Here is an 11,863-nt window from a genome sequence, read left to right as displayed (position 1 = left end):
CCACCATTATACATCATTTTCAAGGATAGATAGTGCAAACAGGTCCATATATCAGGCACATTTAGGCCACTTTGAACACCGCATCAGTAGAAAACTATCAAAACGTCAGTATGAAAGATGCCCTATTCTTTACATAAACACAACAAAGTGAGCTACATCAGATACATGTAAATATAATGTTTCACAGTATGGTATAATTAAACTTATCTCCATGGAGACAGTAGGTGATGCGGCCAGGGCAAGTTGCAGGTTGTGTGTGTTGAGAGGCCATCCAAGCCACAGTCAGAATACATGTATAACAAACTACACATGAAAAAATGCAAAACAGATAAGTTTAATGTAGTACTGTGGAACATTCCCGGAAAAGGCAAAAAGATCTTAATGGAAATCTACAGGTAGTGGACCCTCCCAACAGAAAAGTTACATAATGCATAGCAATAATAAATTCTGACAAAATCTGTTCTAACTTTAAAGGTCCTATATTACGCAAAATTGACTCCTGCGAGCTTTTAGCCATATTAGAGTAGTTAAAAACACCTGGAGTTGTGTGTGGTTTCATTCACACATGTTTGAGTAACACTGCATGTTTATCTACATCTCCAGAGCTCAAAATATTCTATCTTGTGTTCCACCTTGTGATGTCATGAAGTGGTAGTTTTCAAATTAACAGCTGCCTTTTACCTTTTGTTTTTAGCAGAGATTGGCAATTCCAGATCTGAAATCATCCAAGTGACTCAACTGAAGGTGTATGGAGTTTAGGCAAGGCAAGGCAAGTTTATTTGTATAGCATAATTCATACACAAAGTAACTCAAAGTGCTTTACAGAATAAGAAATACATCAAAAACAATCAAAACATAAATAATCATCATAAAATTAAAAAGACAAAAGAAACACAGTGGAGCACTTCCTGTATTATCACATAACATCAAGTGGAACAGACAGCTTTATTTTGGGGGAAGAACTCAGCCTAAGTATGCAGGATTTGTGTGTTAAACGTGTGAATTTACAAAATACAACTCTGGGTGTGTTTTTGATGAGAAAACGACATTATAACAGCATAACACGAGCCCTTTAAACTGGACTAAGTTTTGATTAAACCACAACTAAAAATACAGTTCAAATTAAATAAATCATTTTTCAACATGTTTTATTTTGTTTTAAATCTATGTATTATTCATTTTTTTGTATGTGCATTTTGTAGGTAAATTGCAGTATATTCTGCATCTTTCCTGTAATCAACCTTGAGATAACCCTATCTCTTGTCAACTATAATTTCATCTTTGCACTGTTTCCCTGTATCTTATATACAACTGAGATATACTTGTAGTACTATGTTACTATATTACTATATTTTTATTTTTTACTTGTACATACACATCTATATAATCATGCCTTATTCGACACCAGTCTCTTGCTATTTCTACATATTTAGAATTATTTTTTGTATTTATATTTTTGCTATTTGTTATTATAATATATTGTGACATGTGAGCTACTGTGTCCAAATAATTTCCTTGTGGATCAGTAAAGTTTGTCTAAGTCTAAGTCTAACCTGTTTAGGGCAGCCCCGTACAACAGCAGCAGCAGCAGTGGCAATGTCCAGAGAGACCATAAAGTTGTTGTCAGTTGTGAGACCAGACTGATTACATGAATAATGCATGAGCTGAGTGGACCACAGGTTTCCTCTCAGAAGATCCAATCCAAGCTGCACCTGAATACTCGATCAATGAGGGCCCCTGCCAACAAATCTCTCATGTCAATTTATTAAAACACTTGTCAATAGACAGGGCAGCGCTTCATTTACTGACCTGAAGAGTCCAGCAGGAAGCACTTTGAAATTTATAAGTGAGTAAAAGGGGAATAAAAACGTGGGTTTAATATTATTGCACCGGCTAAAGTACTGCAAGACTACAAGTTAAAAGTGCGCTATGTAACTTTTCTGGTGGAGGGTCCGCCATATTCTTGTACCCATGGAGCTGATACTGTTTTGCTCTGAATATTTCACAGTATGGAAATAAACTTGGTATCACAGAGGAAAGTTAATGGTCAGATCTATGAAGAAGCAAGTCAGCGCATGGTCATATTTTTTAGGTATTTTTAGCTTTTAAACAACTATAATTGAACAAATGTAATGGAGATATGTTTAATGCCCTACTGTGGAACATTCCAGGCAAAGAAATAGACAAGCACATAGCGGAGCCTCCTCCTTAGAAGTTGCATAGAGTACCTTTAAGTGTATATTTTTCTTTTTGAACTTTTCTAACCAAATCACAGTGTACTCTCAGTCCCAAAAACGAAATAAATAAAGGAATATATAAGTAAGGGAAGCTGGGATAACTTCTGTCAATGAACTGGTGTTGCAACATCAGAAAGATTCTCTGGGACCTTCTAACTTGAACTCTATTTTTGTTGTATCCTGTATATTTAAATGTGCTCCAAATAACAAAATAAAACATCTTCAGTGGATTCATCTGAATGACAACATGCTATAAAGTTAAAGGTCCTAAAATGAACTCTTGTGAGCTTTAAGCCTTTAGAATGCTATTTCCTCATCAAAAAACCAAAACTAAACAAAACAAAAAACATACATGGAGTTGAGTCAATTACAGATGGATTTATAGCACAAAAATAGACATTCTGACTGTGATCGGGGTTGCCTCTCCATAGATCTGTCCTGTAACTTGGTCTAGTCAAATCTAGAAAAATTTAATGCCATACTGTCATACCGTGAAACAACCAGCTGAAAAAGTGACATAATGAATCTTTAAAATAGCATAATAATAGTTGTCCACCATAACAGCACAATAAAAATCTTTTATTATTAGACTGTTTACATCTCTAAAACTCAAAATGCTCTGTTCCACCTTGTGATGTCATTTAGTTGTAGTTTTCAAGTCAGTGGGTACCTTTAATCTTTTGTTCAGTGGAGATTGGAAATTCCAGGGCTGGATCCAAATGATTATAGTGAAAGATTGTAGAGTTTAAAAACACACTGCATTAGCATCAGGTGGAACAAAGTGTTTTCTATTTGAGAGAAGAACTGAGTATGCAGGATTTCTGTTTAAAACGTGTGAATACGACAATAAAACAAAACACAATTCCAGATATGTTTCTGATGAGGAAACAACATTATATCATAGATCAGAAAATAAGTAATATGAGTCCTTTAACCCTCTGCAGTCACAAGCTGAAACCCACACTCTGAACACAATGCCAAATAACATTCAGAATCTATCAATCTGAAGCTACCCATTTTTGATCGAACAAAACAGTCGTGGGAAGTATCTCACTAAAATAAACTTGTGAGGCTCTGTCATCACAGTCTGTAGCTAATATCGTATTGTGTGCCACAGTGCAGCTCCATCAGAACTCTATTGTAATCTGTAAGAATCTAATTGTCATGCTTTTTCGAATCTAAGAACAGGCTTCTATTTGTATGAGGTGACGGCGGCACACGTCTGGCACATTTTCACACTTGTTACTGACGTTGGATGGAAAAAAAAGAAGAAGGAGATAGAAACATGAGTTGCAAGGCCCAACTCTTAATTACAAAGTCATTAAGACACAAGGAAACAGCAGGGAGCCAATCAGCCGTTTAACTAATCAACTAACTGTGTCCCCACACGACAGAGATGTAAAGAAAATCAAGTCTAGAACAATGTACATAACCATGCAATTCTCATTTACATTAATTAGTCTGTGCTTTCAAAGGTGCTCATATAGGGTTTGGTTTTGGTTCTTTCAGAGTTCCAACAGCAAACGCACCACTGTGTTGGGCCTCTCATTTCAATTGTTTATGGTTCAAGATTGTTTTAACTAGAGCCCGACCGATATGGATTTTGCTGTGGCCGATATGAAACCAATATAATGGAAGTTGGAGCTGCCGATAGCCGATATAATCACCGATATATTTAGTGATGTAAAAATTCACTGTAAATGTTGAATTGTTTAAAAAACTTAGGTTTGGCTCTGGTGGATTTTAAGTTGGGTTTATTTAGGCAACATTTATTGTTATTCTGCCTCTTTACATCATATTTACAGACAGTAGGTTGGTTTAATGGCATTTTTGCATCACATTCTAGACACTAGTGATGGGTATTCCAGTTCTTTTTAGAGAACCGGCTCTTTTGGCTCGGCTCACTAAAAGCTGCTGGTTCTTTTGGCTCCCAAGTGGCTCTTCAGATTGTTTTGTTGCAAGCAGGACTAAAGGACGTCTAAAGCAGGACTGAATCAGGACTGAACCAGGTCTAAACCAGGACTGAAAAGGGACTAAACCGGGACTTAATTATTTTATGCTAAACTACAGTCAAATATGCTCGTTTTTTTTTTTTTTTTTTTTTTTTTTTTAATCCTACGTACACGCAAATTTCTCAAAGTTTCGTTTTTAGCCGCTGCCGCTGTCAAACCACGAATCTGCACGCGGCGTGAAGAGAAAAAAAGTGAGAGAAAGAGAAAACACGGCTCCCAATAAGGATCAGGCTCCCGTCGTTCCCTTTAAAGAGTCGGCTCTAAGAGCCGTTTCGTTCGCGACGGACCCATAACTAGTAAAGAAAGTAGCGCTATTAGCCTTTAGCCGTAAATACGTGCGTGCCGCGGTAATTAATTATATGCGCAAATGTCATAATTCACACTTCGGTCCAGTAGCAAATATACGGCCAATATAGTCACTTTAGAACAGACCAATAGAAAACAGTCTGTTTATGTGCGGGAGCTACAGCAGCTAACCCATAACAAATGAGAAAAACTAGCTTCAGAGTCGACATATTTCCAACACTCACCGCTCATACAGGCTCCTCCTCACATCACAAATCTGCACTAATAAATGTCCTTTTAATCCAGACTCAAACCGATTGTCCGTAAAAAGAATATAATCTCAGTGTTTGGATCTGTGTTTGCAGGTGTAAACAAACACACGTGAGTGACGCGACTCTGTGGTGTGTTCAGGGACAGTACGGACACACACAGACAAATGACTCCGTAGATAAATACTGATGTGGAGCCACATATTAGAACATTTATCTGTCTGTAAATTGGATTAAATTAACAGAATGTAGAGAGTCTAAGCTTTATAACGAGGTATAACATGCCCACGTGAAATATCGGCCCCTATCAGCAAGCATATCGGCCGATATGCCTAAAGTTGCCCATATCAGCCGATAATATCGGCCAACCGATATATCGGCCGGGCTCTAGTTTTAACACTTGAGTAACAAATCATTTATAATTAATTAGGTATTATATAATCATAATTAGCCAATATTAGAGCCAGGGTCCCAATCTCGGATAACTGAGACCATCAAGCATAAAACTTGTTAAAGGGCCCATATCACGTTATTTTCTGATCTGTTATAATGTTTCATTCGTACATGTTTAACACAAAATCCTGCATATTTAGGTGGCGTTCTTCTCTCAAACAGAAAACACTCCACTGTGCTCCACTGTGTTTTTACACCTTCACTAGAATCATTTGGATAATTTCAGCCCTGCAATTGTCAATCTCTACTGAACTAAAAGTAAAAGGTATCTGTTAACATGAAAACTACTGCTTCAATGATGTCACAAGGAGGAACAGAGCATTTTTGGTTTTGGAGATAGACAGATCCAGGATCATTCAAACATGTGTGAATGCAACAAAACACAACGCCAGGTTTGTTTTTGATGAGGTAACAGCATTATCACATTGCTTAAAGCTCACAATAGTCAGTTTTGCATAACGTATGACTTTTAAAACAAAATATGAGCTTGATGAAGCTGGTGACTTGGACAAATTGAAGAAACGTGATTCTATTTATAATAACATGTATTTGCCATGAATCATTTTAAGGAGATAAAGATAGATGAAGCTGTTCTATTAACAAAGCCAGAAGCAAGCCTTGGATTAACATAAAGAGTTTGGAAAGGGCATCTAGCATAAACATTGATGAGATATACTGGTTATATTCAAATACTCATCTTGCTGTTATCTGTACCATTTAACTCTCTCCTGTTAATGTCCTTGCCTTTAGCCCTCTATTGACATTAGTGAGGTGTTTATGACAGTGGGCAGCAGTTTCTTAGGCAGTCTGCCTAACGTATGACCAACCTGTCTGCCCCGCTACTGCTCTAATCCTCTGAGATCATAATCAATATGTCCCTGGTAGCCCTTTCTCCCTTTCTCCCTCTATCCCTCCCTCCATCTCCATCTCACTCTCTCTCTCTCCTGGACACTCCACCTTGAAACGCAGTGTGAATTTAAAGGCCACACAGTGCACACTATAAGGGAACACCTGTCAGAACCGAACACCCACTTCCTAAATCAATTAACGCCTTGTCAATCCACATAAGGATCGGCTGTAACGCAAATGCAAATATAACTTTCACCCACACCCTATTGATTGTCACTGAAACTAACATTTATATCTCACTAACTGGAGAACCATTTGTTAAGAGGTAGAAATCATTTTTACATCACCACTTCTCTGACCTTCACCGTCCCATGCTTGCAGCAACTCAGAAGTCACAATACTATTTCACTGACAAAAATGTGTAAAGTCATTGTACATCAGCACCATCATAATGTGTGTCGTGTCCAAACATCAGAGGTGACAGCGCTGGGCAATTAGTCACCCACTCATCTACGACCGCGATTCATCCTCCGGGACTCATTCACAATCAACGAAGTCAATGAGGAACAGTCACTGGACAACAGTATAGAATAATATTAGTACTAATGGGTTGTTAAGCCTGACCTACATGGTGTTCTCTTCAGCACATTATTCAGTGGAAATGCAATCCAGTGTACAGTTGAGTGTTATTTTACTATATATATATATATATGTGTGTGTGTGTGTGTGTGTGTGTGTGTGTGTGTGTGTGTGTGTATAAAACTACATCCCAACCCTCTGTTCACACTCAAAACACACATTAAAAAAAAAAAAAAAAAAAAAAAAAGGAAAACAAAACAGTCAAGTGCAATCTTCAAAATGTTCAAAAAAGGAATATCCATATCTGTAAGACAACAATTCATTAATCTAATTGTAATCAGATTTCTGTGACAATATTTTGATCAAATCATCAAATTGTAATTCATCATCTCTCTACTTAATTTGGCTATATGCTCAACCAGAAACAATCGTCCAGTTGGCTAGCTCTGTGAGTTACTGCTGGATTTAACCAATCAAAGTGAAGCGTGAGCTTTCGGAAAAAGTGGATGACTTCATTTACATCTTTAAGGCTATAGAAAAATATAAAGTGTTACTGAATCATGATAAAAATCAAAATCCTGGTCTGGCTCTAAGAAGATAGTAGATATTTAATAGGTTTTTGCAATATCACACATCCCTAATCCAATAATGAAAACGCAAGTGTGGATGGTAACAGAAATGGGAAGTAATAATTTATAAATTTAGTTAAAAAAAAAAAAAAAGTTTTGTTTCAGGGCCAAAGCTCATTTAAATTAGACTGAGGCAAAATGGAAAATATTTCACTGACAAATCAGAATCCAAAATCTGATAAATGAACCTGCCCAGAGAAAACCACAGTGGTGTTTTGAAGATATGATCAGACGGTGTTGCCTTTGCAGGACACAGCTAACTTACGAATGACTGGAAGGCTGCCAATTAGCATATTTAGCATCAACAAATGATCTAACTTCTGAAACCTATTGCTGCACTGAGGATTTTCAAACACTGTGAACTTGAAAGGCATTCTCATTGGATCCTCCACTTCATGGGCCACTGTACACACATGCAGTGTCTGCCCTTCCCGTCCCATTGTCCAAGTCTGAGCCACTCATCCAAAACAACACTGGCCAATGGCAAAACTGTCACGTATTACAGGCAAGATTTATCACCCAGTCTGAACTCAAAAGAACAACCAACTCTATTATATATGTGTGCCCTTTTTAATGAATTGCATAACGGTGTAAAGGTGCACTATATAAATTGTCATCTGCTTGTTTCTATGGAGAAGTCATTAGTCTGCCTGAGATGTTCCACAGTATGACATTAAAGAGCTCTGCATTATTTTTTATTCAATTACAGCTGGATTTATAGCTCAAAAATACTTAGAAAACCAGGCATTCTGACTGTGATCCAAGTTTCCTCTCCACAGATCTGTCCTGTAACTTGATCTGTTTGGTCTCAAAGATAGAAAAGTTTAATGCCACACAAACAAAATGTGAAACATTACAGACAAATGACAAACCCTCCAGCATAAAAAGTATAAATAGCATAGTAATAGTTGTCCACCATTATAACAGCACAATAAATGTCATGGATTTCTAAGATGCTTTTCAGGATGAAGATACCCAAGCTCTGCTCCATAACAGTCCCACAGTCTCACAATCATATTCTTACATAGGTAACTGGGGGTAATGCTCAAGGGCACAATGGCAGTACCGCTAAACATTGAATTATGTGGTTCATACTCTACCAGAGAGCCACCACCGCACCACAGCTTCTCATCTATCTTTGCATGCTTGTCCTTTACGTAGGTTTGGGAGCATTATCCAACTGCTGGCATAGAGCACACACACTTTATTGTTTGGCTGTAACGCTCTATCATTCACTTAATCACATTTCAGTAAGGTTTTGATTTATTTCCAACCTTTTAAATGCAGTTTTATGTGGAGGTCACCAAAAAACGCCACACACACTGGGAGTCCCCTGGGATCAATTCATCATATGTGGAGGACACTGACTGAAACAAAGGTGCATTTTTTTCCAAATCCAATCAGTTTTGAGATATTGATTATTTTCTGTTTTGTACTGGACACCACCCTGGCTACAACCATCACCACAGTACTGTCGTGTGTTATTGTCCGTGTGTGTGGTGAGCTCATATTATCACTGGGAAATGAACAAATCTGGCTCCTCCCACTCTGCCTTTTTGCTCTTTTACCCCCCTCCTCCCTCTCCCTCCTCCGCGTGTCTTCCCTGGAGCTCGGTATGGCAGCAGCAGCAGCAGCAGCAGGTGTTATTCGCCCAGAATCTCCAGATTTTGGTGCGTAATTAGCATTAGTTCCGCGCCCCTGAGACTTATTTGTGTATCGCATACCAGCATCAGGGGACAGCGGGCAAAGTGTGTTACTGTGCAAGGCGAAGGCGATCTGAAATCACGTCCCAAAACACGTGGGAGAAGCAACTTAAATATTCCTTCTATGTGCCCTCTTTTTCCAATGCACATATGCGTGTTGTTGTACCAATGTTTCCAAACGCGACCCGAGTGAAGTCATTTGCACTAAAAGGCAGGTTTCCTTACAGCTACATGCTTTGACCTTGTCTTATGATACCCTTAAGTGGGCATGTCACATATAATTTTCATGCAAAAGTATCCCCAAATAAATCTTGCACTGCATTGTCATATACAAGCATGGTAGTAAAATAATGCTTGAATAGGGCTAATGATAACGCGTCCTATAACTGGCAATTAACTGCAACGATATTACATAATGACAACCCACACTTTTTCACCAACACCACAGGTCCGTGCGGGCATGGACAGGAGACAGAGAGAGGCAATGGTCCTATACAAAAACATAAGAAGGTGTGACCAGACCGCCCGTGTCACGAGGAACAGCGGGTCACGCATGGAACACCTTGAAACTGCCTTCGCGTAAAAGACCCGTGTGACAGCGCCTTGCTCCGTTCTTACCTTTGCTGTTATCCTCTTCCCTGTTCAGATACATGGCTGTGAGTTGACTCCCGGGTCGGTGATGGCGTTGGTGACTGTGGTTTCTCCTGTCCTACTCCGTGCGTATCGTAGTAGGTGTTTATTGTTGTGTGTGGCGCTCCTCGGCTGCCTCTCCTCTCTCCTCCGAGCGTACAGCGGATAGGTAGGCGAACTACTGTGCCACTCGCGCGCTCTCCCCTCCCTCGCTCACTCACTCACGTCTATCCATCGCTCTCTCTTTCTCTCTGACGATAACCACCAGAGCGCTCAGAGGGCACCACGGGCACCACTGACTTTCCCAGATGTTTTGGGAGAAGAATATTTGCCACCTGCGCACGTGCTGTTGGTGTTAGAGGTCCTAGTTGTGACATGAAAGGACTTTGTATCAGCTGTATTATCTTTCGCTACAGATTTGGACTGTTGGGTCTTTGAAGTCTTAGCTTGGAACAATCTTGTTAACGTTGAGTGATGTTAAAAGGCTAAACTAAACACAAAACTAAACTAAACACAAAACTTTGTACTTTCAGTTTTAAGAACATATGGAGCAGAAATAGTCAAATTCGATCACTGTTCTTATCATTACCAACAAAAACCTAAGCCCAACAATAGTTTCGACAAACATGTGAAAGTTTCATCAAAATTACCGGCAATATACAAAATTCACGTAGAATTATTACATTGCAAACTTTAATGAAAAAGTAATCCAGATTGTTGATATATTCTGGGAATGTGTGGGTGGCTGCATGGCTGTCAGCATGAAGATTCTCTCTTAGTAACAGTGACATTCTCAATACAGTTGGTGCCAAATTGCTTTTATATTTCATGCATAATTTTACAGCCTTGTGTTTTATGTTGTCCAGTGTTTAGAGAAGTGGACAACTTAATGATAGGTATCTCAATCATTTAAAGGTCCTGTCTTACACTCAAAAGCCATGTTAGAATGTTGTTACCTCCTCAAAAACAGACACAGAGTTGTGCTTTGTTTCATTCACACTTTTTGAGTAATCTTTTATTATTAGTCTGTCTACAGCTCCAAAGCCCAAAATGCTCTGTCTGTTCCACCTTAAAGGTAGCAGTCATCTTTTGATCAGTAGAGATTGACAATTTCAGAGCTAAAATTTTCCAAATGATTCGAGTGAAGGTGTACGGAGCACTTCCAAGGTTTTTATTTGAGTGAAGAATACAGCCTAAATATGCAGGGTATGTTAATCATGTGTGATGAAAACAAAACACAATGCCAGGTATGTTTTTGATGAGGAGGCAACATTATAACATAGATCCGAAAAAAGCATAATATGGGCCCTTTATACAATTATTCCTAAAATACATGTAAGAAACAGCCTGGGTGAAAGTAATGGGTAATAGCTATAAAAATATTCAATCATTAACAAATGCATATGAGGCTCACTAGCTGGGGTCATATGATTTAAAATGGCGTGCTTCAAAGTGACTGATTCAAAGCTCTCCAATTACTCCAACAACAGTGGGTGCTCTCATGAATTTTACTTGGATTAATCAATTATGCACTGTGAGTTGTACAACGTAACAAGTCAATTTGTGCCCCCCCCTTTAAAGTCCGCAAACACCAAAAACGTAAAGCCTGTATGTGCCCTTGTCATTCAAACATACTGTCTATATGTTCTTACAAAGGCCAGTCAGATTGCATCAGTTAATTGAGCATGTTATTAGGAAGGGGCCAGAGATTAAGAGCTCTCAGGGAGTAATTGGGTGTAACCTCGAGCAGGTTTTTGATGCAAGGTGAGGTGGCGGCTATGCAAATCTGTCCCAAATTACATGCACAGAGGAGATGTTGATTATTTTAGCAACACTCGGTATTCAGGCTGTCTCTGTGAACGCAGCCAGAGCCCCCCTGAAAGTGGAAAAGGAACAATTTGTCCATGACCTTGACTTAGTCCTAGACACAGACGTAGAAAGCCAATTTAAAACAATTTCTTCAATTATTTTACTTCATGTTGGAGTGAAATTGGGATTTATGTTCAAAGTACTTTTTTCTGGTAGACTCAGACGTGGAGGTTGTAAAATTAATGGAACAAGGCGTAAGGGGGCAACTGTTCTCATTTTTAAACACAGGTGATCATTGCTGTGAGGCCATTTCAAGGGTATTTCTAAATGAAATTACAACACAAAACATATAAACAACAATGCTGGAAAGCTGTTATTGACAATGACCTTTGACCTTTTGGGTTCACT

Source organism: Boleophthalmus pectinirostris, unplaced genomic scaffold (assembly GCF_026225935.1).
Source record: "Boleophthalmus pectinirostris isolate CB_2022bp ecotype Guang Dong unplaced genomic scaffold, ASM2622593v1 HiC_scaffold_2, whole genome shotgun sequence".
In the NCBI taxonomy this organism is placed as follows: Eukaryota; Metazoa; Chordata; class Actinopteri; order Gobiiformes; family Gobiidae; genus Boleophthalmus; species Boleophthalmus pectinirostris.
Note: the sequence above shows the minus strand (reverse complement) of the source record.